A 25,268-nucleotide genomic window follows, 5' to 3' on the forward strand; every position below is an offset into this window, starting at 1 on the left:
TCTATCTCTGCATTAAAGATACCCACTGACTTGGCCTCCACAGCCTTCCGTGGCAAAGAATTCCGCAGATTCATCGCCCTCTGACTAAAGAAATTTCTCCTCATCTCTTTCCTAAAAGAACAACCTTTAATTCTGAGGCCATGACCTCTAGTCCTAGACTCTCCCACTAGTGGAAACATCCTCTCCACATCCACTCTATCCAAGCCTTTCATTATTTTGTAAGTTTCAATGAGGTGCCCCCTCATTCTTCTAAATTCCAGCGAGTACAGGCCCAGTGCCAGCAAACGCTCATCATATGTTAACCCACTCATTCCTAGGATCATTCTTGTAAACCTCCTCTGGACCCTCTCCAGAGCCAGCACATCCTTCCTCAGATATGGTGCCCAAAATTGCTCACAAGATTGCAAATGCTGCCTGACCAGAGCCTTATAGATCCTCAGCATTATGTCCCTGCTTTTGTATACAAGCCCTCTTGAAATAAATGCTCTGCATTGCGTTTGCGATTGCAGGAACCCCTGCCATTTTCCGCTTTATGTTTTCGTACATACATACTCATAACAAAGCTTTCCGCATTAAGGAGACTGAAAGCTGTAGGTGTGTGCAGCACGGGTTACTCTACACCATGAGAAAGCTGTGGTATTTCAGTTTATTCTATTCGTCTGTTTGATTCTTGATTCTTCTCGTGAATTGACGTGATTTCCGAAATGTCCGAATATCAAGAGTTTGCCACAATCATTTTCCTTCCTGCTACGTATATTTGTTTTTTAAATGATTATTCTGCCTCTTTCCGTTCCGTCCCCACAGGCTTTGCAGTTCAAGAAACCCAGTTGCTCACCTAGAAAATTTGCATGCGTGTAACCTGCTGAAGGCATTGGCTGACATGGTCAGGGTGTGACACTCCCAGCAATGCTCTGGTACATGTTATGAATCAGTATCAGCACAGCGGCAGCACTTCCCCTATCTTCAGTGGCCATATTTTACTCAACAAAACTCAACTTTCCTCTTGGATTTCCTTTCGAACGACAGCGCCGAAGGTAATATCGATGATAAAGTAGGTAACGTTGTCTCAAATTATCTGATTTCCAAAGTGGTGTATACCGAGTGCTTGTAACTTTCCACCTGTTGGTGAAAAGTAGGCAAAGGAGGTGGATTAATACAGCACCTTAATCTCGGATCACATGTTTGCCTGCACTTATCAGTTATCGAGGTTCATGCTGTTGAAATCGAGGCGATGCTGTTCGCAGGGTTCCATCTGCTTTCAAAGGCGATGTATAGACTGCAAAATGAAGTGACAAATGACAGTCAAACCAGCCCCTCGCTGGTGCAGTAAAACCGGTCCTGGTGGTGATTAACGACATTAAGTCTGGAGGCCCATTCAAGTACACAACCTGTGCGCTCAGTAGAGAATTAGCGAGCATTGCATTGAAGCTTTCAGTGGCGTGCAGAGAAACCTCTTATGTTTCTAGTATTTGTGTGAGAGATTAGACTTTGAGTCGAAGGGAGTGGCAGTAAAAGACTGACTGAATTTATGTTAATCATGCTGAGGGAGACGGAAATTAATCTCAGCAGTTTGAGTCATGTTCAGGTGTCTCTGGGAAGGAGATTACTTCCCAATTGCTGTTTGTCTTCTTCACATAGTTCTGTTTCAACAATTATCTGTACAATGTGGATCTGACCCCATGGTCTTCTCGGGACTTTGCACTGTAGTTTTATTAACGCAACGCGATACATTCTTGTTTGGCTGGGTTGCCAAAGGTTATGAAATGGATTTTAAAAACAACACAACCCTTTCGTGTGCACGGATCCTCCCTTGGACATAGGATGCATTTTGTGTGAGTGGAGACCTGTCCATTCATTCCAGTGAGTTTGTTTATATGGCCTCAGTCCCCGCACCAAAGTGCAGTAATCTGACCAACGAGGCATCCATTTTACTCTCAGATCTTCTCGGTGCATAAGACCAGAAGCATGGTGTTTATCCCCACAAATGCCATGCACAAGCAAATACTATCCTGGCTGAACTGTATCTTAGCCCTTTGCACAACTTGTTTCTGTACCCTTGTACGCAAAAATGCTACCAGTGTGTTTTCACATTTTGAAATTAGTTATGTCAATAAGTACGAAGCAAACATGAGTCTGCACCATTCAGAAGTGCTTCAAGGGGATTAAGTTCTACATTTCCAACACCATTTTTTGACAGAACACTTCCTGGTGTTGGACACAAAATGCTGGAGTAACAGGCATCATCTCCGGAGAGAAGGAATGGGTGACGTTTCGGGTCAAGACCCTTCTTCAGACTTTTTACACACTTGTTCCTACACACTTCATGATGTTACGCTGGTGGAGATTCCTTGGTTTGCACTGCTCCTCCATAGGAAATAGTTTTGCTCTATCTATCTTATCAGCTCTCTAAGTTGCCTTTTATAGCTTCATAATCCTCTATCCTCAAAAGGAGACACAAACCCTGAAAATCTTCAAAAATGTAATAAGCTTAATTCTGATTATATAATACAGAAACAATGCCTTTATCAAATGTGAGACTAGCGATACGATGAACGCATTAAAAATTATTTTTTTTGTGCCAAATCAGTTTTGTTGTTTCAAGTTCCTCTGATCCATTTACCAATCCTATACTTTTAATTCTACTATTGTCTTCTACAAACCTACTATAAACACTCCAATAATTGACGTCACGCATCACACAAATGTTGCTTTGATGTCAGAAATACTCTCATCTCATCTCTGAAACACAGATCTTATGTTCAATTTTGGACTGAGACTATAATGAGACCTATAAATGTACTTAATTCACAAAATGCTGGAGTAACTCAGCGGGTCAGGCAGCATCTCAGGAGAGAAGGAATGGGTGACGTTTCGGGTCGAGACCCTTCTTCAGACTCTTTTGGATCAGGATGCGAGTCTGAAGAATGTCTGGACCTGAAACGTCACCTGTTCCTTTTCTTCAGAGATACTGCCTGACCCTTTGAGTTACTCCAGCATTTTGAATTTTGAGTTAGTCCAGCACACTACCTATAAATGTACTAGAGATTTCTGGTTTCCCTCTCCCCTGACTCTCATTGTGAACAAGGGTCGTGACCCAAAACGTCACCCATTCCTTCTCTCCAGAGATGCTGCCTTTCCCACTAAGTTACTCCAGCATTTCGTGTCCATCTTCGGTGTAAACCAGCATCTTCCTACCTATAGATGTATCGTTTTGTACTGTTTTGCTCAGTGTTATGCAATGGAAAGCTTGCAGATAATGACCATTTCCCTGTCATTCATTCCAAACTGTAAATTCATAAGGCAATTCTTGGAGTGATATCTCCCAGTATAATTCCCATGCCAGTTGTACACAGATAATGTGACTTCCTCAAAGGTCAATTGTTTGGCAGTCTTGTGGGGAAAACTAGGTCATACTGAGCCAGAAGCACCTGTTATGGGACACTCCTTGGACAACCAGCTTCTAACCTCACGGTGGTGGACTGAGTAGGCTTGGCCCCAAATTCATATTTTGATCTGTCAGACTGTTCCTATCCATAACTTGGCACCAACCCAGATTTCCTAAACCCCAGGAGGCCCAGATTCCTAAGCACTACCTTAAACCGTCAATGATCTCAAGGCACTTCAATTCAGCAATCGCTCAAGGCCACAATGACCTCCTTCAAGAATCAAGAATTATTCCCACTGATTAGATGACTTGTTCAACGTTGATCATACTGTCCAGACCACGGCCCTCATCCTTACTGAGAGTCCCCCAGGAACCCTTCCCCATCCCACTTCTCCAGGCATCAATTCTTCTCACCACCTAGACCATGATCCAACCGAAAAAAACCTCTGTGTGGGAAGGAACTGCGTCTGAAGAAAGGTCTCGGCCCAAAACGTCACCCATTTCTTCTCTCCAGAGATGCTGCCTGCCCTGCTGAGTTACTCCAGCATTTTGTGTCTATCCTCTGGAAAAGCTCTGCCTGGCCTTAACTCTCCTTGAAGATTCAACTGCTCCACCCCACGGCCGCCCCAGTCACTGAGGTCGGTCTCTGAACCAGTTCCACGTTCCACATTGGCCCACAGCCAATTGCTCGCTACTCTACCAAACCCCAAGCACAGCCATCATCCCAGGTGGCACGTTGATCTTTGCAGAAAGGTGCTACTGAACCTTGCTGGTGTCCCACAGACAGCCAGTTCATCAGCACCACACTATAATGAACACGTGGCACACCCATTTGGGTATGCTCGAATTCCTTGGTCAAAGTGCCGACAGATAGCGTTGGCGTCTCTGTTTTCCATGCAGTTGGAAAGATTCCCAGCAACTGGGTGTAAGCTCTGTTACTTTTTATGCTATATGTTAATGATCTGGATTTAGACTTTACTTTGGAGATACGGCGCGGAAACAGGCCCTTCAGCCCACCGGGTCCGCACTGACCAGCGCACTAGCATTATCCTACACACTGGGGGACAATTTACAACTTTTACCAAAGCCAATTAACATATAAATTGTACGTCTTTGGAGTGTGGGAGGAAACCGAAGCACCCAGAGAAAACCCACATGGTCACAGGGAGAACATGCAAGCTCCGTACAGCCAGCACCCAAAGTCAGGATCATACCCAGGTCCCTGGTGCTGTAAGGCAGCAACTCTACTGCTGCGCTACTGTGCCACCCCAAACGAGGGAATCGATGGCTTTATGGCCACGTTTGTGGATGGTAAAAAGATAGGTGGAGCGGTAGGTAGTGTTGAGGAAGCAGGGAGGCTGCAGGAGGACTTGGACATGTTGGGAGAGTGGGGAAAGAAGTGGCAAGGGGAATACAGCGTAGGAAAGTGCACGGTCATGCACATTGGCAGAAGGAATGAAGGCGTAGACTACTTTCTAAATAGGGAGCGGATTCAGAAATCGGAGGTGCAAAGGGACTTGGCAGGGCGGGCACAGGATTCTGGAAAGGTTGTTTTGCAGGTTGAATTGGCGGGAGGAAGGCAAATGCAATGCAGTGCATTAATTTCAAGGGGACTGGAATATAAAAGCATGAATGTAATGCTGAGATTTTATCACGCGTGGGTGAGGCCACATTTGTAATACTGTGTGCAGTTTTGGGCCCCATATCTGAGCATGTGCTGGCTTTCCAGAGGATCCAGAGGAGGTTTATGAGAATGATCCCAGGGATGATTGGGCTAACGTATAAGGAGCATTTTGAAGTCTCTGCACCTGTACTCACTGGGGTTGAGAAGGACGAAGAAGGATCTCATTGAAACCTACCAGATAATGAAGACCCTAGATAAAGTGGACATGGAAAGGATGTTTCCAATAACAGGAAAGTCTAGAAGCAGAGGGCACAATCTCAGAATAAAAGGACGTACCTTCAGAATGGAGATGAGGAGGGATTTATTTAGTCAGAGGGTGGTGAATCTGTGGAATTCACTGCCACGGACGACAGTGGAGGCCAAGTCATTGGGTATTTTTAAAGTTGAGACTGATGGATTCTTGATTAGTAACCCTGTCAAAGGCAACAGGGAGAAGCCAGGAGAATGGGGTTGAGCGGGAAAAATAGATCAGCCATGATTGAATGGCAGAGTAGACTCGATGGGCTGAATGGCCTCATTTTGCTCCAATGGTGGTGGTCATGTCTTAAATTAAATAAATTATCTTAAAACAAATGACGATAAACAAGGTTCAGGTCATCTGGAAATATGCAGGAAAATGTCAGATTTTAATGTTATGAAGACATTGCCCTTTTAATGGAGCCAATCCAGAGCATTTTGACTTTGAATTCAATCCTCAAAAGGTGGGGGCAGGGTGGACAATTTGCAATGCAAGCGCGTTAATATTAAATCTTATTTTGCTAAGCACTTCTTTTGTCCGAAGAAGACTTGATGAACTTTCTTCATTGCCTTCTCCTACTCTCTGATCCTGACATTATAAAAGACTTGTGCCAACTTGTTGACTGGAGTTTCGCTGATTACTTCACCTCAAACAGGATATTCAAATGCAAGGTGACCTTTGCACCAAGCATCTGTCACCAATATGCTGCACAACTGAAAAGGATAGGGTGGGTTATCATGGAGTTTGCGTTTAAAAGCTGCTCTGGCACCTCTGAAAAACTTTGAAGGTTCAAACAGGTGAGAATATTGTAAGTCTCAGTTACCTGTACTAATGGCGATCTGCACAAGTGTGTTAACCCTTTCATTGGTACTAAGTAGTCAAGTCAAAAGACTGGACTGGAGGCGTTTTTTCCTTCACCGATTATATCAGGAAGAGGAGGGAAATTATGGTGATAAATATGTAGACCTGCAGATAGATGGCAATTTAGTTTTCAGTGTCAATTGCTTTTTACAAAAGTTAATACCAAATGGTGGTGCATAACACAATGGGGCGTTTACACTTCTCCATGTTTCAACAACACTATTTAAAATACACTGAATACAACTTCAAGTTATCATAAATTCCCGAAAAGTGCTTTTAAATTTCTTTCCTGTTTTTCACCACCAAACAATTAGGAGCAGAGTTGAGAATGACTCATCTCGTCATTAGGGCAGGATTTGAGCAATTTTGGCATCAGAGTTCAGTTCCTAAATGGAAATCAGGGAAGAATATGTCAACTGAGGACAAAGCTTATGGTTCATTCTCTCAATAGTCAATCAGTTTGCATTTATATAGTGTTTTTAATATAGAGACAATATCCTGAAATGCTTCACAAGAGGATTATGAAAAGACAATAACATTATAGTTAGACCAGGAACCCAAAAGTAAGTTGTTTTTTGGAGCCATAAAGGAGACAACACAAGGTAGACACAAAATGTTGGAGTAACTCAGCGGGGCAGGCAGCATATCATCATCATATCATATATATACAGCCGGAAACAGGCCTTTTCGGCCCACCAAGTCCGTGCCGCCCAGCGATCCCCGTACATTAACACTATCCTACACCCACTAGGGACAATGTTTACATTTACCCAGCCAATTAACCTACATACCTGTACGTCTTTGGAGTGTGGGAGGAAACCGAAGATCTCGGAGAAAACCCACGCAGGTCACGGGGAGAACGTACAAACTCCTTACAGTGCAGCACCCGTAGTCAGGATCGAACCTGAGTCTCCGGCGCTGCATTCGCTGTAAAGCAGCAACTCTACCGCTGCGCTACCGTGCCGCCCTCATCTCTGGAAAAGCTGCCGCTGAGTTACTCCAGCATTTTGTGTCTACCTTCAAATTAAACCAGCATCTGCAGTTCTTTTCTACACAAGGAGACAGATGTGAATGGTCCTTATTCGAATGTCTATCAAGAAATATGAATCAAAAAGCAGATTTATGGAGTTGGGATTTATGGAGTACAGTTGAGAAAATGGTCTCATTAAATGGCAGAACCTGTGGAGAATGCTTCTGTTTAGGGAAAGGAGTTATGTTGTTTTTATTCTTCATGATCTTGTAATTAAATAATTTTATGGTTGCAATTTAACCAAACTAATAATAATGGATTAGGACGTCATGTTAATTATGACAATGGAAGATGCATGAAAATAAAGAGGAATAACTTCCAGTTAATCACGAGGTTATTCCAATGTTGTTTTGACATCCAATGAAGCACTCTGGCAGTGTAGTCACTTCTGCAAAGCAAAGCAAGAAAAGCAGCAAAGATAGACACCAAATGCTGGAGTAACTCAGCGTCTGTTTTTGGGTTGAGACCCTTCTTCAGTCTGAAGAAGTGGTCTCAACCCGAAATGTCACCCATTCCTTCTCTCCAGAGACGCTGCCTGTCCCGCTGAGTTACTCCAGCATTTTGTGCCTATTTTCGGTATAAACCAGCATCCGCAGTTCCTTCCCACACAAGTAGTTAGTTTGAGCTCAGCAAGCTTCCCAAATTATCAGTGCGTTAAGAAGCAAATTTGCCTTCAGTCATGTTGGTTGAGAATTAAATGCTGACACCAGGGCACCAAAGATAACTTTCCTGTGATTTTTCAAAATAGTGCCATGGGATATTGTACTGCTACCCAAGAGAGCAGATTTTTAAAATTAACTATTTTACTAGTTAATCTAAAAGATAGCATCAAGAAAAGTTCAGCACTTCTGAGTACTGCAAGAATCATGTCCATCCAGATGTGATAGCTATATTGATAACAGAAAATGTATGTTTTGTCCTCAGTCATAGTGCACCTTCTAAACTCTATTCCATGCTCGGTTTCATAATAACCAGAAGTGACTACACTCACACCTTCAGAAAGTGTATTTCCAGTATAAAATACCTCAGTCACTGATAATCCTGTCCATCATCAAATATAAATAATGGATTTTATCTGTACTCCTCTCTCCACGAATTGGTAAACGCAGCCACATTTTCCCGAATAATTTGCCCTTTTTTTCAGTTGTTTCAAGATTCAAGATTCGTAGCTTTATTTGTCATCCAAAAAAACGATTTTTTTGGACGAAATTCAGTCACCCACAGTCCAACAATAAAAGCATTAAAATAGGCAAATTACACAATAAAGCATTAAAATAGGCAAATTACACAACCCCAAAAACACACAAAAAAAGAAACATCCATCACAGTCCTCTCCTCACTGTGATGGAAGGCCACAATGTCTTTTCCCTTCTCCTGCCGTCTTCTCCCGCGGTCAGGTTGTTGTGGTTGCAGGCCGCGCCGGACGGTGAAAGGTCCGCAGCGGGCCGACCCAAGCCCCGCGATCCGGGGCAGGCGAACACGCTGCCGCGTTGCTGCACGTCGGGGCGATCGTGGCCATTGCTGCCACCAGACATATTCATTGAAGTATAACCATATCATATCATATCATATCATATATATACAGCCGGAAACAGGCCTTTTCGGCCCTCCAAGTCCGTGCCGCCCAGCGATCCCCGTACACATTAACACTATCCTACACCCACTAGGGACAATTTTTACATTTACCCAGCCAATTAACCTACAAACCTGTACGACTTTGGAGTGTGGGAGGAAACCGAAGATCTCGGAGAAAACCCACGGGGAGAACGTACAAACTCCTTACAGTGCAGCACCCGTAGTCAGGATCGAACCTGAGTCTCCGGCGCTGCATTCGCTGTAAAGCAGCAACTCTACCGCTGCGCTACCGTGCCGCCCTATTATATATTATACCATATAACCATATAACAATTACAGCACGGAAACAGGCCCGTTCGGCCCTACCAGTCCATGCCGACCACTTTCTCTGCCTAGTACAACGTACAGTGCATCCTTTCAGCACAATATTGGAACTTTTTCAACGGAGAGTTTGTGTTTCTACTGCTTTCCTGCAATCTTGACCACTGACTGGAAAACAAAAGGATTAAAGGATGTTGCTTTCCTTGCCACTCCAGGGCAAAATTTAACAGGTGCCCGAGGGGCAACTTTTGGCTCAGAGGGTGACGGCTATTTATGGAACGAGCTGCCAGAGGAGAAAGTTGAGGCAGGTATGATGACAGCATTTAAAAGACGCTTGCACAGGTACATGGTTAGAAAAGGTTTAGAGGGATATGGGCCAAACATGGGCACATATTACTATCTTGGTCAGCATGGGGCATCTTGGTCAGCATTGGTGAGTTGGGCCGAAGGGCCTGTTTCTCTGCTGTATGACTCTATGACTATTTTAGTAGTGTTTTCTTAATATACCTAATGGAGTTTACACATTAAAAAAACTTTTCTATAGGTCCCTTGGGTTCCAATATTCCTGCATGTTGGATAAGCTTCATGGAGAAGTACTGAATCAACAAAAGATATAGTCTCGCCAAGTCATTGAGGTCCTTGACTTTACTTGTGCTGAGCACACTAATTATTCAAGTGTGTTTAATGACTGAAGGAGCAACCTCTGTAACTTATTAACTACATTTGTTGTTTTTCGTTACCTTGGTTATGTCTCCCAAGGCAGTCAATACAATACAATACAATATATCTTTATTGTCATTGTACAGGGGTACAACGAGATTGGGAATGCGCCTCCCATGCGATGCAATAAATTAATTAGCTGGTCATTATTAATTTAAACAACCCAATGAAACAAATTGGAACAGTTTTAAAACAGAATAAAGTGTAAGTAGATCTGTGCCGGTTCACTGTGCGATGTGACCATCCGGCTCAGCAGGACCGGTTCATAGCAGCTATGGCCCTGGGGATGAAGCTGTTCCTGAGTCTGGAGGTGCGGGCGTAGAAGGCCTTGTATCGTCTGCCCGATGGTAGAAGTTCAAACAGACTGTGTGAAGAGCCTTTGTGGATGCTGGTGGCTTTTTTGAGGCATCGTGTGTTGCAGATGCCCTTCAAGGCTGGTAGCTGTGTTCCGATGGTCCTCTGAGCTCTATGGACTACCCGCTGAAGAGCTTTCCTCTCTGCCTCCGTGAAGCTGAGATACCACACCAATAATGTTTCACAAAACGTTGAAAGACTCTTACAGCTCCAACTGACTTAGACTGGTTTTTAGCACTTGGGTATATATCTCCAGCTTCTGACAGGGTTAAGCATGTATTCATAAACAAAAGAGCATTTATTGACACACCCTAGCTGAATAAAGTTGTATGCTGATATTTTTGTACAATTGCACAAAGATGATTAATATAGACAAAAACTTTATTATCTACAGATTTGCCTGGTCAAAAACCTACCATTTATTTCTTGTGGAGAATATCGAAACTATAAAAACTGCTCTTCAAATGCAGTTAGCGGTCTAACTGACAGGAAGTAGAGGCAGTGAGCGATAAGCATGTTTTGTCATAATATTCATACGCTATGAGTAAAGCTTGCTATATTTAGGTGTTGTTGGTCGCCACCACAGAGTTTACATTTCCAGAGTGTGGCACGGTGGCAACGGTAGAGTTGCTGCCTTACAGCGAATGCAGCGCCGGAGACTCAGGTTCGATCCTGACTACGGGCGCCGTCTGTATGGAGTTTGTACGTTCTCCCCGTGACCTGCGTGGGTTTTTTCGAGATCTTTCGTTTCCTCTCACACTCCAAAGGTATGTAGATGAATTGACTGGGTAAATGTAAAAATTGTCCCTAGTGTGTGTTGGATAGTGTTAATGTGCGGGGATCACTGGGCGGCGCGGACTCGGTGGGCCGAAGGGCCTGTTTCCGCGCTGTATCTCTAAATCAAAAAATCAAAATTTAGGACGGAGATGCGGAAAAACTTTTTCACCCAGAGAGTTGTGAATCTGTGGAATTCTCTGCCACAGAAGGCAGTGGAGGCCAATTTACTGGATGTTTTCAAGAGAGAGTTAGATAGAGCTCTTAAGGCTAACAGAATCAAGGGATATGGGGAGAAAGCAGGAAAAGGGTACTGATTCTGGATGATCAGCCATGATCATATTGAATGGTTGCGCTGGCATGAAGGGCCGAATGGCCTACTCCTGCACCTAGCTGCACGGTGGCGCAGCGGTAGAGTTGCTGCCTTACAGCGAATGCAGCGCCGGAGACTCAGGTTCGATCCTGACTACGGGCGCCGTCTGTACGGAGTTTGTGTGTTCTCCCCGTGACCTGCGTGGGTTTTCTCCGAGATCTTCGGTTTCCTCCCACACTCCAAAGACGTACAGGTTTGTAGGTTAATTGACTGAGTAAATGTAAAAATTGTCCCCAGTGTGTGTAGGATAGTGTCAATGTGCGGGGATCGCTGGGCGGCGCGGGCTCGGTGGGCCGAAGGGCCTGTTTCCGCGCTGTATCTCTAAATCAAAAAATCTAAATTTAGGACGGAGATGCGGAAAAACTTTTTCACCCAGAGAGTTGTGAATCTGTGGTATTCTCTGCCACAGAAGGCAGTGGAGGCCAATTTACTGGATGTTTTCAAGAGAGAGTTAGATAGAGCTCTTAAGGCTAACAGAATCAATAGACAATAGACAATAGACAATAGGTGCAGGAGTAGGCCATTCAGCCCTTCGAGCCAGCACCGCCATTCAATGCGATCATGGCTGATCACTCTCAATCAGTACCCCGTTCCTGCCTTCTCCCCATACCCCCTCACTCCGCTATCCTTAAGAGCTCTATCCAGCTCTCTCTTGAAAGCATCCAATGAACTGGCCTCCACTGCCTTCTGAGGCAGAGAATTCCACACCTTCACCACCCTCTGACTGAAAAAGTTCTTCCTCATCTCCGTTCTAAATGGCCTACCCCTTATTCTTAAACTGTGGCCCCTTGTTCTGGACTCCCCCAACATTGGGAACATGTTATCTGCCTCTAATGTGTCCAATCCCCTAATTATCTTATATGTTTCAATAAGATCCCCCCTCATCCTTCTATGGGGAGAAAGCAGGAACGAGGGACTTCATTGTAGTCTCTCTCCAAATACTCTTATACTATAATTACACCTCAGTGATTACAAAATGCTATTTCACTATTGATGAGCACATTAGCATCTTAGAATCTGAGAGTTTGATTCAGTGAACTAATATTTTAGAGACATGCTTCATGTATCTATTCAAAGTGGCACAAACAGCTATGGAGTGCCAACCGTTAAAAAAAGTCAAAGTGCAGGAAGGAAATGCAGATGGTGGTTTAAACCGAAGATAGACACAAAAAGCTGTAGTAACTCAGTGTGACAGGCAGCATCTCTGGAGAGAAGGAATGGGTGATGTTTCGGGTCGAGACCCTTCTTCGGACAAACTCAAAAAAGTCACCATTAGAATGAAATTGATCAGCCAAAATTCTTCTGTGCCAGAAATTCACCACAAGTAAAGTTTAACTTGCTCAACTTCATTTCAAATACTGATTTTGGATGATCAGCCATGATCATATTGAACGGCGGTGCTGGCTCGTAGGGCCGAACGGCCTACTCCTGCACCTATTTTCTATGTTCCTATACTATCTAATTTACACTCTAATATTACCTGCTGCTACATGAAAACTGACCAAGTGGCTTTAATTGGCTCCATACCTAGCTTTTCTCTGATAAATTCTCTGTCTGCGGTGTGCAATACTTTGTTGTTATAATACTCATTCTGGGGAGTACAGTAAATAAATTCAAGCTGTCTACCAGATGACTTTTAATCAACCAATTTTCCTGGGAGAATTATCGTTTATTTATGTGTTGGAAGGAAAAATGCGTAGCAGTGTCTCGACCCGAAACGTCACCCATTCCTTCTATCCAGAGATGCTACCTGTCCCGCTGAGTTACTCTGGCATTTTGTGTCTAATGTCTATCTATCATCTTCTAGCAGGTTCTCAGGAAATCATGCAAAAACTTTGCACCAAAATTGTAATGTTGAAATGTACTTATATTACCAAACAATAACCGTTGGCATTCAGCAAGATTTAATAAATTATGTTTTTTGTTGCAATATTAATGGGCTTCTATATGAAAAAAAATACAGGTTTCCCAATCGATCCAGTTCAATTACTTTGGTTCCAGGGCTATTTCAAATCCCACTTGAACATTATATAACCATATAACCATATAACAACTACAGCACGGAAACAGGCCCGTTCGGCCCTACCAGTCCACGCCGACCACTCTCTCTGACCTAGTCTCATCTACCTGCTCTCAGACCATAACCCTCCAATCCCTTCTCATCCATATACCTATCCAATTTGCTTTTGAATAATAAAATCGAGCCTGCCTCCACCACTTCCACCGGAAGCCCATTCCATACAGCCACCACCCTCTGAGTAAAGAAATTACCCCTCATGTTACCCCTAAACTTTTGTCCCTCAATTCTAAAGTTATGTCCCCTTGTTGGAATCTTCCCCACTCTCAAGGGGAAAAGCCTACCCACGTCAACTCTGTCCGTCCCTCTTAAAATTTTAAAAACCTCTATCAAGTCCCCCCTCAACCTTCTACGCTCCAAAGAATAAAGACCCAACCTGTTCAACCTCTCTCTGTAGCTTAAGTGCTGAAACCCAGGCAACATTCTAGTAAATCTCCTCTGTAACCTCTCCATTTTGTCGACATCCTTCCTATAATTTGGCGACCAGAACTGCACACCATACTCCAGATTCGGCCTCACCAATGCCCTGTACAATTTTAACATTACATCCCAACTTTTATATTCGATGCTCTGATTTATAAAGGCAAGCATACCAAACGCCTTCTTCACCACCCTATACTTTCTGATCACTTTCCTTTAATTCAACCAAAGAGTGCATACGTTGCATAGAGAAGGCAATGACGCAAGAAAACAGCAGTAGCACAAGGCCGCTCAAAGACCACCCACCATGCAATATCATGGCTTCTTCTGTGCCATTTCCCTGTAACCACGATAGACACAAAATACTGGAGTAACTCAGCGGGACGGGCAGCATCACTGGAAAGAAGGAATGGGTGACGTTTCGGGTCGAGACCCTTCTTCAGTCTCCAGCATTTTGTGTCTATCTTCGGTTTGAACCAACATCTGCAGTTCTTTCTACACCCTGTCACCCTGAACTTCGTCAACTTCAAAGATGTATCCGTCTTAAATATATCTAATGATCTGGTGTCTCCTGCCTCTGGAACAAAGAATTTCAAAGATTCATTACCTCTGCAGGGAAGAAATCTGCATTACATCAGTTTTGAAATTCTGGCCTTGTATCTTGCATCTATGACCCCTTGTTCATGGTTTTCCCAGAAGTAAAAACATCCCGACATCTACCCTGACACACCCCTGAGGGTCTTATATGTTTGAATAAGCTCACCCCTCATTCTTCTAAACTCCAAGAAATTCAGAACCAACCTGTCAAGTCTCCTTTGATAGGAGAACTCCCTTATTCCAATAGTTGGGAGAGTAAATCGTCTCTGGACTGCCTCCAATGCTACTACAAGCCTTTTTTGATAAGGAGACCAAAATTGTACACAGTTCTTCAGGTGAGGCCTCACCAACACCAGGCACAATTGGAGCAAAACCTCCCCATTTAACTCCCCTTCCATTCCTACACTGACCTTTCTGTCCATTGTCAGAGTGAGGCCAAATGCAAATTGGAGCTCATATTTCACTTGGGCACCTTACAACCCAACGGTATGAATATTGATTTATCTGACTGCAAGTAACCCTTGCATCTCCTCTCTCTCCATCCCTCCTCCACCCTAGTCATTGTTCTAGTTTCTCTGTCGTTTTGGTGAGTTTCATTGTCTGCAAAACTCGTTTTCACCGAGCGCAGAGCTAACAATGGACCGTTCATTGTTACTTTTGTGCATATTTTTCATTCATTTGTTCCGCGTCTCTCTATATCACCGTCTAGATCTCTCGTTTCCCTTTCCCCTGAATCTCAGTCTGAAAATGGTGTCGATCTGAAACATCATCTATTCCTTTTCTCCAGAGATGCTGCCTGACCCGCTGAGTTACTCCAGCTTTTTATGTCTATCTCCCTATTGTAAAACTCTAATTCCTTCACAATAAAGGCCAAAATGCCTACTGCCATCTTAACTATCTTGGACCTGCCTGCAAACCTTTTGTGATTCATGCACTACAACTCCTAGATCTGTACATTCATTGCAGTCTCTCTCCAAATACTCTTATAATATAACTAGACCAAGTGGACCCATTGGGCCCAAACCACTCCTGCATTGGTGCAGAACCCTCTCCTCCCCTCCCCTCCCCTCTCCCCCATCCCCCTACCCTTCGCCCCTCACCCCTCCCCTCCCCCTCTCCCTCCCCCTTCCCGCCCTCCCCCTCCCTCCTCCCCCTTCCTCCTCCATCCTTCCCCCCTCCCTTCACCCTCTCCCCCTCCTCCTCCACCTCCCTCCCCCTCCCTCCTCACTCCACCCCCCTCCCCCTCCCCTCCACTCCATCTCCCTCAAGCCCCCTTATCCTCCCTCCTCCCCCTCCTTCCCCAGGAGATAGATTTAAACTTTAAAATAAGAATAACTTTAAATATATAACATCGATTTCAATGAAACTTCTTCCATTAGCACCAAAGGGACGACGGTGAGTAAGGTGGGCCTAAAATTGTCGCGCTATTGTGTAAAGGTTTGGCTGTAGTTCAGGAACAAACAAACAAACAAACAAGAGTTTTAGTATATAGATTACAGCTCAGCGATTACAAAATGCCATTTCACTATTGATGAGCACATTAGCATTTTAGAATATTAGAGTTTGAATAAGTGAACTAATATTTTAGAGAGATGCTTCATGCATCAATTAAAAGTAGCACAAACAGCTATGGAGTGCTAACTATTAGAAAAGTCAAAGTGTAGGAAGGAACTGCAGATGCTGTTTTAAACCAGAGATAGACATAAAACGCTGGAGTAACTCAGCGGGACAGGCAGCATCTCTGGAGAGAAGGAATGGATGATGTTTCAGGTCGAGACCCTTCTTCAGACTGACTCAAAAAAGTCACCAACAGAATTAAATGTATCAGCCAAAGTTCTTGTTTGCCGGAAATTCACCACAAGTAAAGTTTAACTTGCTCGTCTTAATTTCAAATACTTTAATTATAACACGTGTTATAAATAATACAGAACAGTTCTCCATTCATAATTAAAAATATTATTCCAATTGCGCACAAAATCTATGCTGCAAGCGCATGACAACAATTATTCTGTGACAGACATTCCATTAGTTACAAGCTGTGATGGATGTTTGTGTTGGGGTCATGTGTCTTGTGTTCTTTTTTGTTTGTGACTGCTATGTAGTTTCGTTCGGTACCTTGGTACCGAATGACAAATAAAGCTCTGTTGAACTGTTGAACTGTTGTTGGATGTCTTTTTCATAGGACTCAATGCATATGAGTGGTTGGACTTTAAATTGTGGCTGCTCTCCATAAAGTCTTTATGGCACCACACCACACTTTATTGTGTTCCTTAGCACAACAACCCAGACCTTGGATTCTGTGAGTTTGCAGTGATAAATTGTGATCTGCTCTTTGTTCTGGATTAACAAATTCCTCGCAAGCTAATGCTGATAATCTTCCGGCAGCAGTTAGCGTTTGCTTTGTTGTGTGTTGCAGGGAACATTGAATCCTGTGTTATGCAACTGTGTTATGGAAAGGACCTCGGCAATGGCCGTTACACCTTTTCTGGAACCTCTTGGCAATTGCACATTCCAGGAGGAGATGATCTCCCACAGGTACCTCACAACGTGTGTTCTAAAAGAGGCTGTGGTGTCCGATTACTCTGCGGCCCACTATAACCAAACTCTGTTATAAAGAGGTCCATAATAGCAATGGTAGACTGTGCGCAATATAATAGTTACTAACTCCTGGGTCGACAGAAAATACCAAGATACTTTCAGCAATACCATGAGACCACGCAAGGGGTCAACGATCATTTAGCTGAATACCTCCACTCAACCCCCCCTAGCTGATCACCCAGTTGCTAAACACTTTAACTCCCCCCTCCCATTCCCATTCTGAGCTTTCGTTCCTGGGCCTCCTCCACTGTCAGAGTGAGGCCACATGCAAATTGAAGGAACAGCACCTGGTAATTTGCCTGGCAGTTTACAACCCAGCGATATGAATATTGATTTCAGCAGCTTCAAGTAACCCTTGCTTTCCCTCTCTCTCTCTCTCCGTCCTACCCCCACCCTAGTTCTCTGACCCCTTCCCTTTCTCCCCCACAGCCCCCCTCCTTCCCCCTGCCTTCTCTGTAGCCCACCTGAACTTCTACCTATTTCTCCCCACCATTCCCCCCCCCCCCCCCCCCCCCCCCGCTGCCACATTCCACCCACTCACCTCACAATCTGCGATTCTTCGAAACCAGTTTCGCACCTATTGTTCTTATCACTAGTCTTTGTTCCAACCATCGGCCTAGTTTCACCGTCATCCTGATTAAATTTTACTGATTGTGTGCCTCGTTGTCACCTTCCCCTCAGCTAATAATGAACCACTCTACATTTCTATGATCGTCGTCTGCTTTGATCTGTCCTTTTCACATTTTACCCTTCCATATCTCTGTGTCTCCCTCTCCCCTGACTCTGAGTCTGAAGAAGAGTCTCAACCCGAAACGTCACCCATTCCTTCTCTCCAGAGATGCTGCCTGCCCCGCTGAGTTACTCCAGCATTTTGTGTCTATCTTCGATGTAAACCAGTATCTGTAGTTCCTTCCTATATTATCAGTGCACCCCTTGCCCCACCAAAGGCCCACATACCTTTGACCACTGCTCCACAGCCATCAAAGATGCCTGCCGGGCAATGCATCCATGACCACTTAGGAAATCTGACCAACCGACTGTGATCCTACTCCTGGCCAACAAGCAGAAATTAAACAGAGAAACAGAAAATAGGTGCAGGAGTGGGCCACTCGGCCCTTCGAGCCAGCACCGCCATTCAATACGATCATGGCTGATCATCAGGTGTAATTATAGTATAAGAGTATTTGGAGAGAGACTACAATGAAGTCCCTCATTCTTGCTTTCTCCCCATATCCCTTGATTCCGCTAGCCTGAAGAGCTATTTTTAATCTCTCTTGAAAACATCCAGTGAATTGACCTCCACTGCCTTCTGCGGCAAATAATTCCACAGATTCACAACTCTCTGGGTGAAAAAGTTTTTTCCTCATCTCAGGCCTAAACGGCCTACCCCTTATTCTTAATGGTTTAAGTCAAATGATACTGAACAGTTCAAGAAATCTATTTACGACCTTCGCAAAGCCATCAAGGTTTGCCAGGAGGGAATTCAGACAAAGCCAGGGTCCCGGGTTAACTACACGGACATCCATCAATTGTGGCAAGGCTTGCATCCTAGAACTGGCTGCAAAGTGAAGGGCAGTATCTACTGTATTTTGATGAGATCTTCTCTCATTCTTCTAAACTCTGGTCAGGACAATTCAAGGCTTGACAAACTCTACTCATGAGGCTGAGCTACCATCCCTAGAACATAAAACATAGAACAGCATAGCACGAGAACAGGTCCTTCGGCCCACAATGTCTATGCTGAATATGATGTCAAGACAAACTCTTATCTCTCTGCACAGAACCACTTTAACTCAACTTCCCATTCCCATGCTGACCGTTCTGTCCTGGGCCTCGTCCATTGTCACATGGAAACTGGCACACCTCATACTCTGCTTAGGTAATTTACAATCCAATAGTATGAACATTGAATTCTCCAATTTAAGGTAACAACCCCCCCCCCCCCCCTTCTCCCCCACAGCCCCCCCCCCTCCTCCCCCCCTGCCTTCTCTGTACCCCACCTGAACTTCTACCTATTTCTCCCCCACCATTTCCCTCCCCCCCCGCCACATTCCACCCACTCGCCTCACAATCTGCGAAACCAGTCTCACACCTATTGTTCTTATCGCTAATCTTTGTTCCGACCATCGGCCTGTCAACCTTCCTCTTGCCTGTGTCAATGTATTACCTGCCATGCTTTGCTCTGCCTCTCCCCTTATCCAGCTTTCTCCCCCTCCCCCCCCTTACAATCAGTTTATTGTTTCTACATCTATCAAACCCTGTCTCACCTCGCCCTCTCACCTCTATATATAGACTACATTCCCTCTACACTCTTAGTACCAATGCAAGTTTTTGATCCAAAAAAACATCGGACATCCCCTTCCCTCCACAGATGCTGCTTGACCCATTGACTTCTTCCAGCAGTTTCTGTTTTGCTCCACATTACCCTGGGTGTTGTTGCACCAAAGCTCTTTACAATAAGACTTCATTTTACATTCAACTGCTCTTTTATTAAAGGACTAGACCAAGTGCACCTGTTGGGCCCAAACCTCTCCTGCACCCCTCCCCCTCCCCCTTCCCCTCAACCTCTTCCCCTCCCCCCTTCCCTGCCCCCCACTCCATCCCCCTCAACCCCACTGTCCTCCCTCCCTCCCTCCCTCCTCCCTCTCTAGGAGATAGATTTAAACTTAAAAATGTGAATAACTTTAAAAATATAACACCAATTTCAATGAAACTTCTTCCATTAGCACCAAAGGGACGACGGTGAGTAAGGTGGGCCTAAAATTGTCGCACTATCATGTACCGTTTTGGCTGTAGTTTAGGAACAAACAAACGAGTTTTAATATATAGATGACATTCGCTTGCCCTCTTAGGCGCATGCTGCACCTACTTGCTGGCCTTTAACGACATGCACAATTACACCAAAGTCCATCTGAACACCAACACCAAATAATCACTCACCATGTGATAAATACTTGGTTGCACTAAGATGCAGTACAGAATTCCACAGGAGATCCTTCTTCCCTGCGGCTATCAAAATGTACAACTCCTCCCCCTTGTGGCGTGGGTAGACTGACTCCCCACCACCACCCTCCCCAAATCTTTGCACATCCCCAATCCTTTCCACTCATCACTTTAATTTCATGTATCTTGTGTTTTATGACTGTTGGCAGATCAATTTCCCTCCTGGGATAAATAAAGTTCTATCACATCGTATCAAGTCATATACTTTGCTTTCCTGTAAATTATTCCACTGTAAATAAGCTCACATTTTTCCACTTTGTATTGAAAGTGCTTGATTGGTTTTGAAGAGTTCAGTAAGACCCGAGATCTTTAAAGATACAATATAAATTATTTAATAATTAATATCATTGTTGTTGATAAAATGACTGTTTCCTAATTGTATTCAGCTTCACCTTGGCTGTACGTTTCACTCAAAGTACGTGAAAGAACAAACTCATGAGAGGTAGGAAGGGACTGTAGATGCTGGTTTACACCGAAGATAGACACACAATTCTGGAGTTACTCAGCGGGACAGGCAGCATCTCTGCCGAGAAGAAATGGGTGACGTTTCGGGTTGAGAACCTTCTTCAGAGTGAGAGTCAGGGGAGAGGGAGACTAGAGATAAGGAAGGATAAGGTGTAAAAACGGCAGATCAAAGCAGACGATGATCAAGGAAACGTGGAATGAGGGGAAGGTGACAACGAGGCAAATCTCATAAGGTCATAAGTGATAGGAGCTGAATGAGGCCATTCGGCCCATTAAGTCACTCCGCCATTCAATCATGGCTGATCTATCTCTCCCTCCTAACCCCATTCTCCTGCCTCCTCCCCATAACCCCTGACACCCGTACTAATCTCATTGCCTCAGTTAACAATGAGCCAAACGCATTAGGTGACTAGCTTTGACTTTTTGACAGTCCAACAGGAAGCTTGTTAGAGGCGAGGTGCATTGGAGGAAAGCAGTGCACCACCAAAGATGACAAAAAATGTTGGGACCCAATGCAGATTTGCTTAACAACAATCTGCGATGTGATTAATTTTTTTGAGGATTTGGTTTACACCGAAGGTAGACACAAAATGCCGGAGTAACTCAGCGGGACAGACAGCATCTCTGGAGAGAAGGAACAGGTGACGTTTCGGGACGAGACCCTTCTTCAGACTAGTTAGGGATCAGGGAAACGAGCAATATAGACAATGACGTAGAGAGATAAAGAACAATGAATGACAGATATGGAAAAAAGTAACGATGATAAAGGAAACAGGTCATTGTTAGCTTTTTGTTGGGTGAAAACGAGAAGCTGGTGCGACTTGAGTGGGGAGAGGGATAGAGAGAGAGAGGGAATGTCAAGGTTATGAAGGTAGATAAATCAATTAGAGGGTGTGCAGCGTAGGTTTACTAGGTTAATTCCCGGAGTGGCGGGACTGTCATATGTTGAAAGACTGGAGCGACTAGGCTTGTATACACTGGAATTTAGAAGGATGAGAGGGGATCTTATCGAAACGTATAAGATTATTAAGGGGTTGGACACGTTAGAGGCAGGGAACATGTTCCCAATGTTGGGGGAGTCCAGAACCAGGGGCCACAGTTTAAGAATAAAGGGTAGGCCATTTAGAACGGATATGAGGAAAAACTTTTTCAGTCAGAGAGTTGTGAATCTGTGGAATTCTCTGCCTCAGAAGGCAGTGGAGGCCAATTCTCTGAATGCATTCAAGAGAGAGCTAGATAGAGCTCTTAAGGATAGCGGAGTCGGGGGTTATGGGGAGAAGGCAGAAACGGGGTACTGATTGAGAATGAACAGCCATGATCACATTGAATGGCGGTGCTGGCTCGAAGGGCCGAATGGCCTCCTCCTGCACCTATTGTCTATTGTCTATTGTCTATAATATTCATACTACTGGGCTGTAAGCTGCCCAAGTGAAATATGCGATGCTGTTCCTCCAATTCCTCCAAAGGTTCAGGGGGCAGCTCCTCAGCTGCTGTAAGTGGTTGAGGTAGACCCTGCTGATGTCCTTTGGAGATGGCCTGGAGAGATACTTGGTGAGTCAAGAGACTACAAATGCTGGAATCAGGAGCAGCAAACAATTTGCTGAAGGAACACAGCAGGAAAGCAGCATCTGTGGAGGGAAATTAACAGTTGAAGTTTTGAAGTAACTCAGCGGGACAAGCAGGATCTCTGGATAGAAGGGATGGAGGAATGGGTGACGTTTCGGGTTGGGACCCTTCTTCAGACAAGGTCTCGAAATGAAACGTCACCCATTCCTTCTCTCCAGAGATGCTGCCTGTCCCGCTGAGTTACTCCGGCATTTTGTGCCTACCTTCGATTTAAACCAGCATCTGCAGTTCCTTCCTACACAGTTGGGTCAGGACTCTTCATCGGGACTTTTATAATTAGAAGTACATTCGTTTGGAGAGGGCTTTGTGTTTGATGAATAACCACAGTTTATAAACAGCCAGGGATACAGGTAGTTCAACCATAGACAAAATACTGGAGTAACTCAGCGGGTCTGGCAGCATCTCTGGAGAGAAGGAATGGGTGACGTTTCGGATCGAGACCCTTCTTCAGACCCTCTCAGACATTCTCAGAAGTGTCCGAAGAAGGATCGAGACTCGAAACGTCACCCATTCCTTCTCTCCAGAGATTCTGCCCATGCCACTGAGTTACTCCAGCATTTCGTGTCTACCTTTGATTTAAAACAGCATCTGCAGTTCCTTCCTACACATAAAGGGTGTTCAGTTCAGTTTGTGGAGACTAGCAGGCAGGCACAGGTCGATCCAGGTGCTGGTATGTAGTGTTTGGCTGACTGGCATTGTGTTGCATGTTGCTTACCCTGTGTAATTGGAAACCCTGCTAGAATGGTGAGCAAATAAAGGCAGGTAAGAAGAACTGGATTTTCAAGTCCTGTCAAACAATTGCTCGCTGTTCGTTTTGGTTATTACCAGTGTCCGTGAGTGCACAAATTGATAGCAAAGAAACCGCACTGAATCCTTCTTGCAGCCACACTGACACCGATTAGTGCTGTGAAGGTAAGGTAAACTGCTGCAAAGTAAATTTCTCCTGTTTGCCAGTAAACATTACAGTTACTGCAGAGGTTGTGCTGGTCACTCTGTGGGAAGGAACTACAGATGGTGTTTTACACCGACGATGGGCATAAAGTGCTGGAGTAACTCAGCGGGACAGGCAGCATCTCTGCATAGAGGGAATGGGTGACGTTTTGGGTCGAGACCTGGGTCTGAAGAAGGGTCTCAAGCCGAAACGTCACCCGTTCCTTCTCTCCAGAGATGCTGCCTGTCCCGCTGAGTTACCCCAGCATTTTGTGTTTATCGTGTGCTGTTTACTCCCAGGCCAGCCCTTGTGCCAAGTGATGATGCGTTGCGTTTGTTGAGAGTAAGTAAATCAATATTGTAAATGGAGCCGAATCAAGCTGATGACTTCTTCACGACTTGACCAGATCACATTTCCTGGGAGTAGTTGGGAGGCCACCATGTTGTACTTCGTGGTCCGGTATCTGTTGTACCTTTGTTGAGACTCTGGACGGACCGCAAGTACACGTGTTGAAAAGGTTTTAATGCTGGAGCTTAAATCCAGGCTGTTTATTCCGTGGCCACCTGGAACCAGAGTGGCCACCTAATCACCTCATTCTCTTATATAGACATTACTACACAGGCAACCAAAGTAGTCCTTGTGATACAACAAAGTAGTCCCTGCAATATCACAACAGACTTAGTTGCAAGGAGTTATTTGCACAAAGGATGGCACAAAGCTGTGGCTAAGCAATGGACGTGCTGAACTCCAGAACCAATCACCTCTTTCACATCACCTTCCCAGAGTAGTTGCCACATTCAGTTATCCCGTTATTGCACGTGCATTGTGGAGTTTTTTTTTAACTACTTCGAATTGCTCTTCAATCTTTGTACCATTCTGCTGCTTTGTATTTGTCACTAACCTTATTGTCGCATCTATCAGTACCATGTAGTATAAGAAAATAACTGCAGATGCTGGTACAAATCGAAGGTATTTATTCACAAAATGCTGGAGTAACTCAGCAGGTCAGGCAGCATCTCGGGAGAGAAGGAATGGGTGACGTTTCGGGTCGAGACCCTTCTTCAGACTGCACATCTAAATTTCCTCAACTGTCTGAGGTGGTAATACAAGATTACAATTGAGCCGTTCACAGTGTACAGATACATGATAAAAGGAATAACGTGAATGATCTTTAGTGCAAGACAAAGCCAGCAAAGCTCGATCAAAGATAGTCCGAGGGTCTCCAATGAGGTAGATAGCAGCTCAGCACTGCTCTGTGGTTGTTGGTAGGATGGTTCAGTTGCCTGATAACAACTGGGAAGGAACTGTCCCTGAATCCGAAGGTGTGCCTTTTCATACTTCGATACCTTTTGCCCGACTGGAGAGGAGAGAAGAACTTGCTCCCATCCAGCAGAAGGTGTAGAAGCTTGAAAGCACGCACCAGCAGACTCAGAAACAGCTTCAGTGGCCACGGCCACGGTGGCGCAGCGGTAGAGTTGCTGCTTTATAGGCTACTGCCTTACAGCTCTTCTGATTCCAGGAGGTGCAATGCCAGAGAATAGGTAGATGTTGTCAGTCTTGGTAGGTGTCATGCATCCACTGATCCAGCAACAGCTTGTGTTGGCCTCCCCTTTATTCTTAGACTGTGGCCCCTGGTTCTGGACTCCCCCAACATTGGGAACATTTTGCCTGTATCTAGCTTGTCCAGTCCTTTTGTAATTTTATATGGTTCTATAAGATCCCCTCTCACGCTTCTAAATTTCAGTGAATATAAGCCCTGTCTTTCCAATCTTTCCTCTTATGAAAGTCCCGCCATCCCAGGGATTAACCTCGTGAACCTACGCTGCACTGCCTCAATAGCAAGGACGTCCTTCCTCAAATTAGGAGACCAAAACTGCATACAATACTCCAGGTGTGGTCTCACCAGGGCCCTGTACAACTGCAGAAGGACCTCTTTATTCCTATACTCAAATCCTCATGTTATGAAGGCCAACATGCCATTAGCTTTCTTCACTGCCTGCTGTACCTGCATGTTTACTTTCAGTGACTGGTGTACAAGGACACCCAGGTCTCGTTGCACCTCCCTTTTTCCTAATCTGACACCATTGAGATAATAATCTGCCTCCTTGTTCTTGCCGCCAAAGTGAATAACCTCACATTTATCTACATTATACTGCATTTGCCATGCATCTGCCCACTCACTCAACCTGTCCAAGTCACCCTGCAACCTCCTAGCATCCTCTTCGCAGTTCGCACT

The 25,268-nt window shown here is 44.6% G+C and overlaps 1 protein-coding gene across 1 annotated transcript in view; it reads left to right on the forward strand.

Moving 5' to 3' along the window:
• Positions 1-932: 932 nt before the first annotated feature.
• LOC144595370 (ETS-related transcription factor Elf-1-like) overlaps positions 933-25,268 on the forward strand; it is a 126,932-nt gene continuing 102,596 nt past the window's right edge. Inside the window, exon 1 of the mRNA XM_078402811.1 lies at positions 933-1,051. The gene's annotated coding sequence lies outside the window, so the exon portion shown is untranslated. The remainder of the gene's footprint in view (positions 1,052-25,268) is intronic.

This window comes from Rhinoraja longicauda, chromosome 7 (assembly GCF_053455715.1).
Source record: "Rhinoraja longicauda isolate Sanriku21f chromosome 7, sRhiLon1.1, whole genome shotgun sequence".
In the NCBI taxonomy this organism is placed as follows: domain Eukaryota; kingdom Metazoa; phylum Chordata; class Chondrichthyes; order Rajiformes; family Arhynchobatidae; genus Rhinoraja; species Rhinoraja longicauda.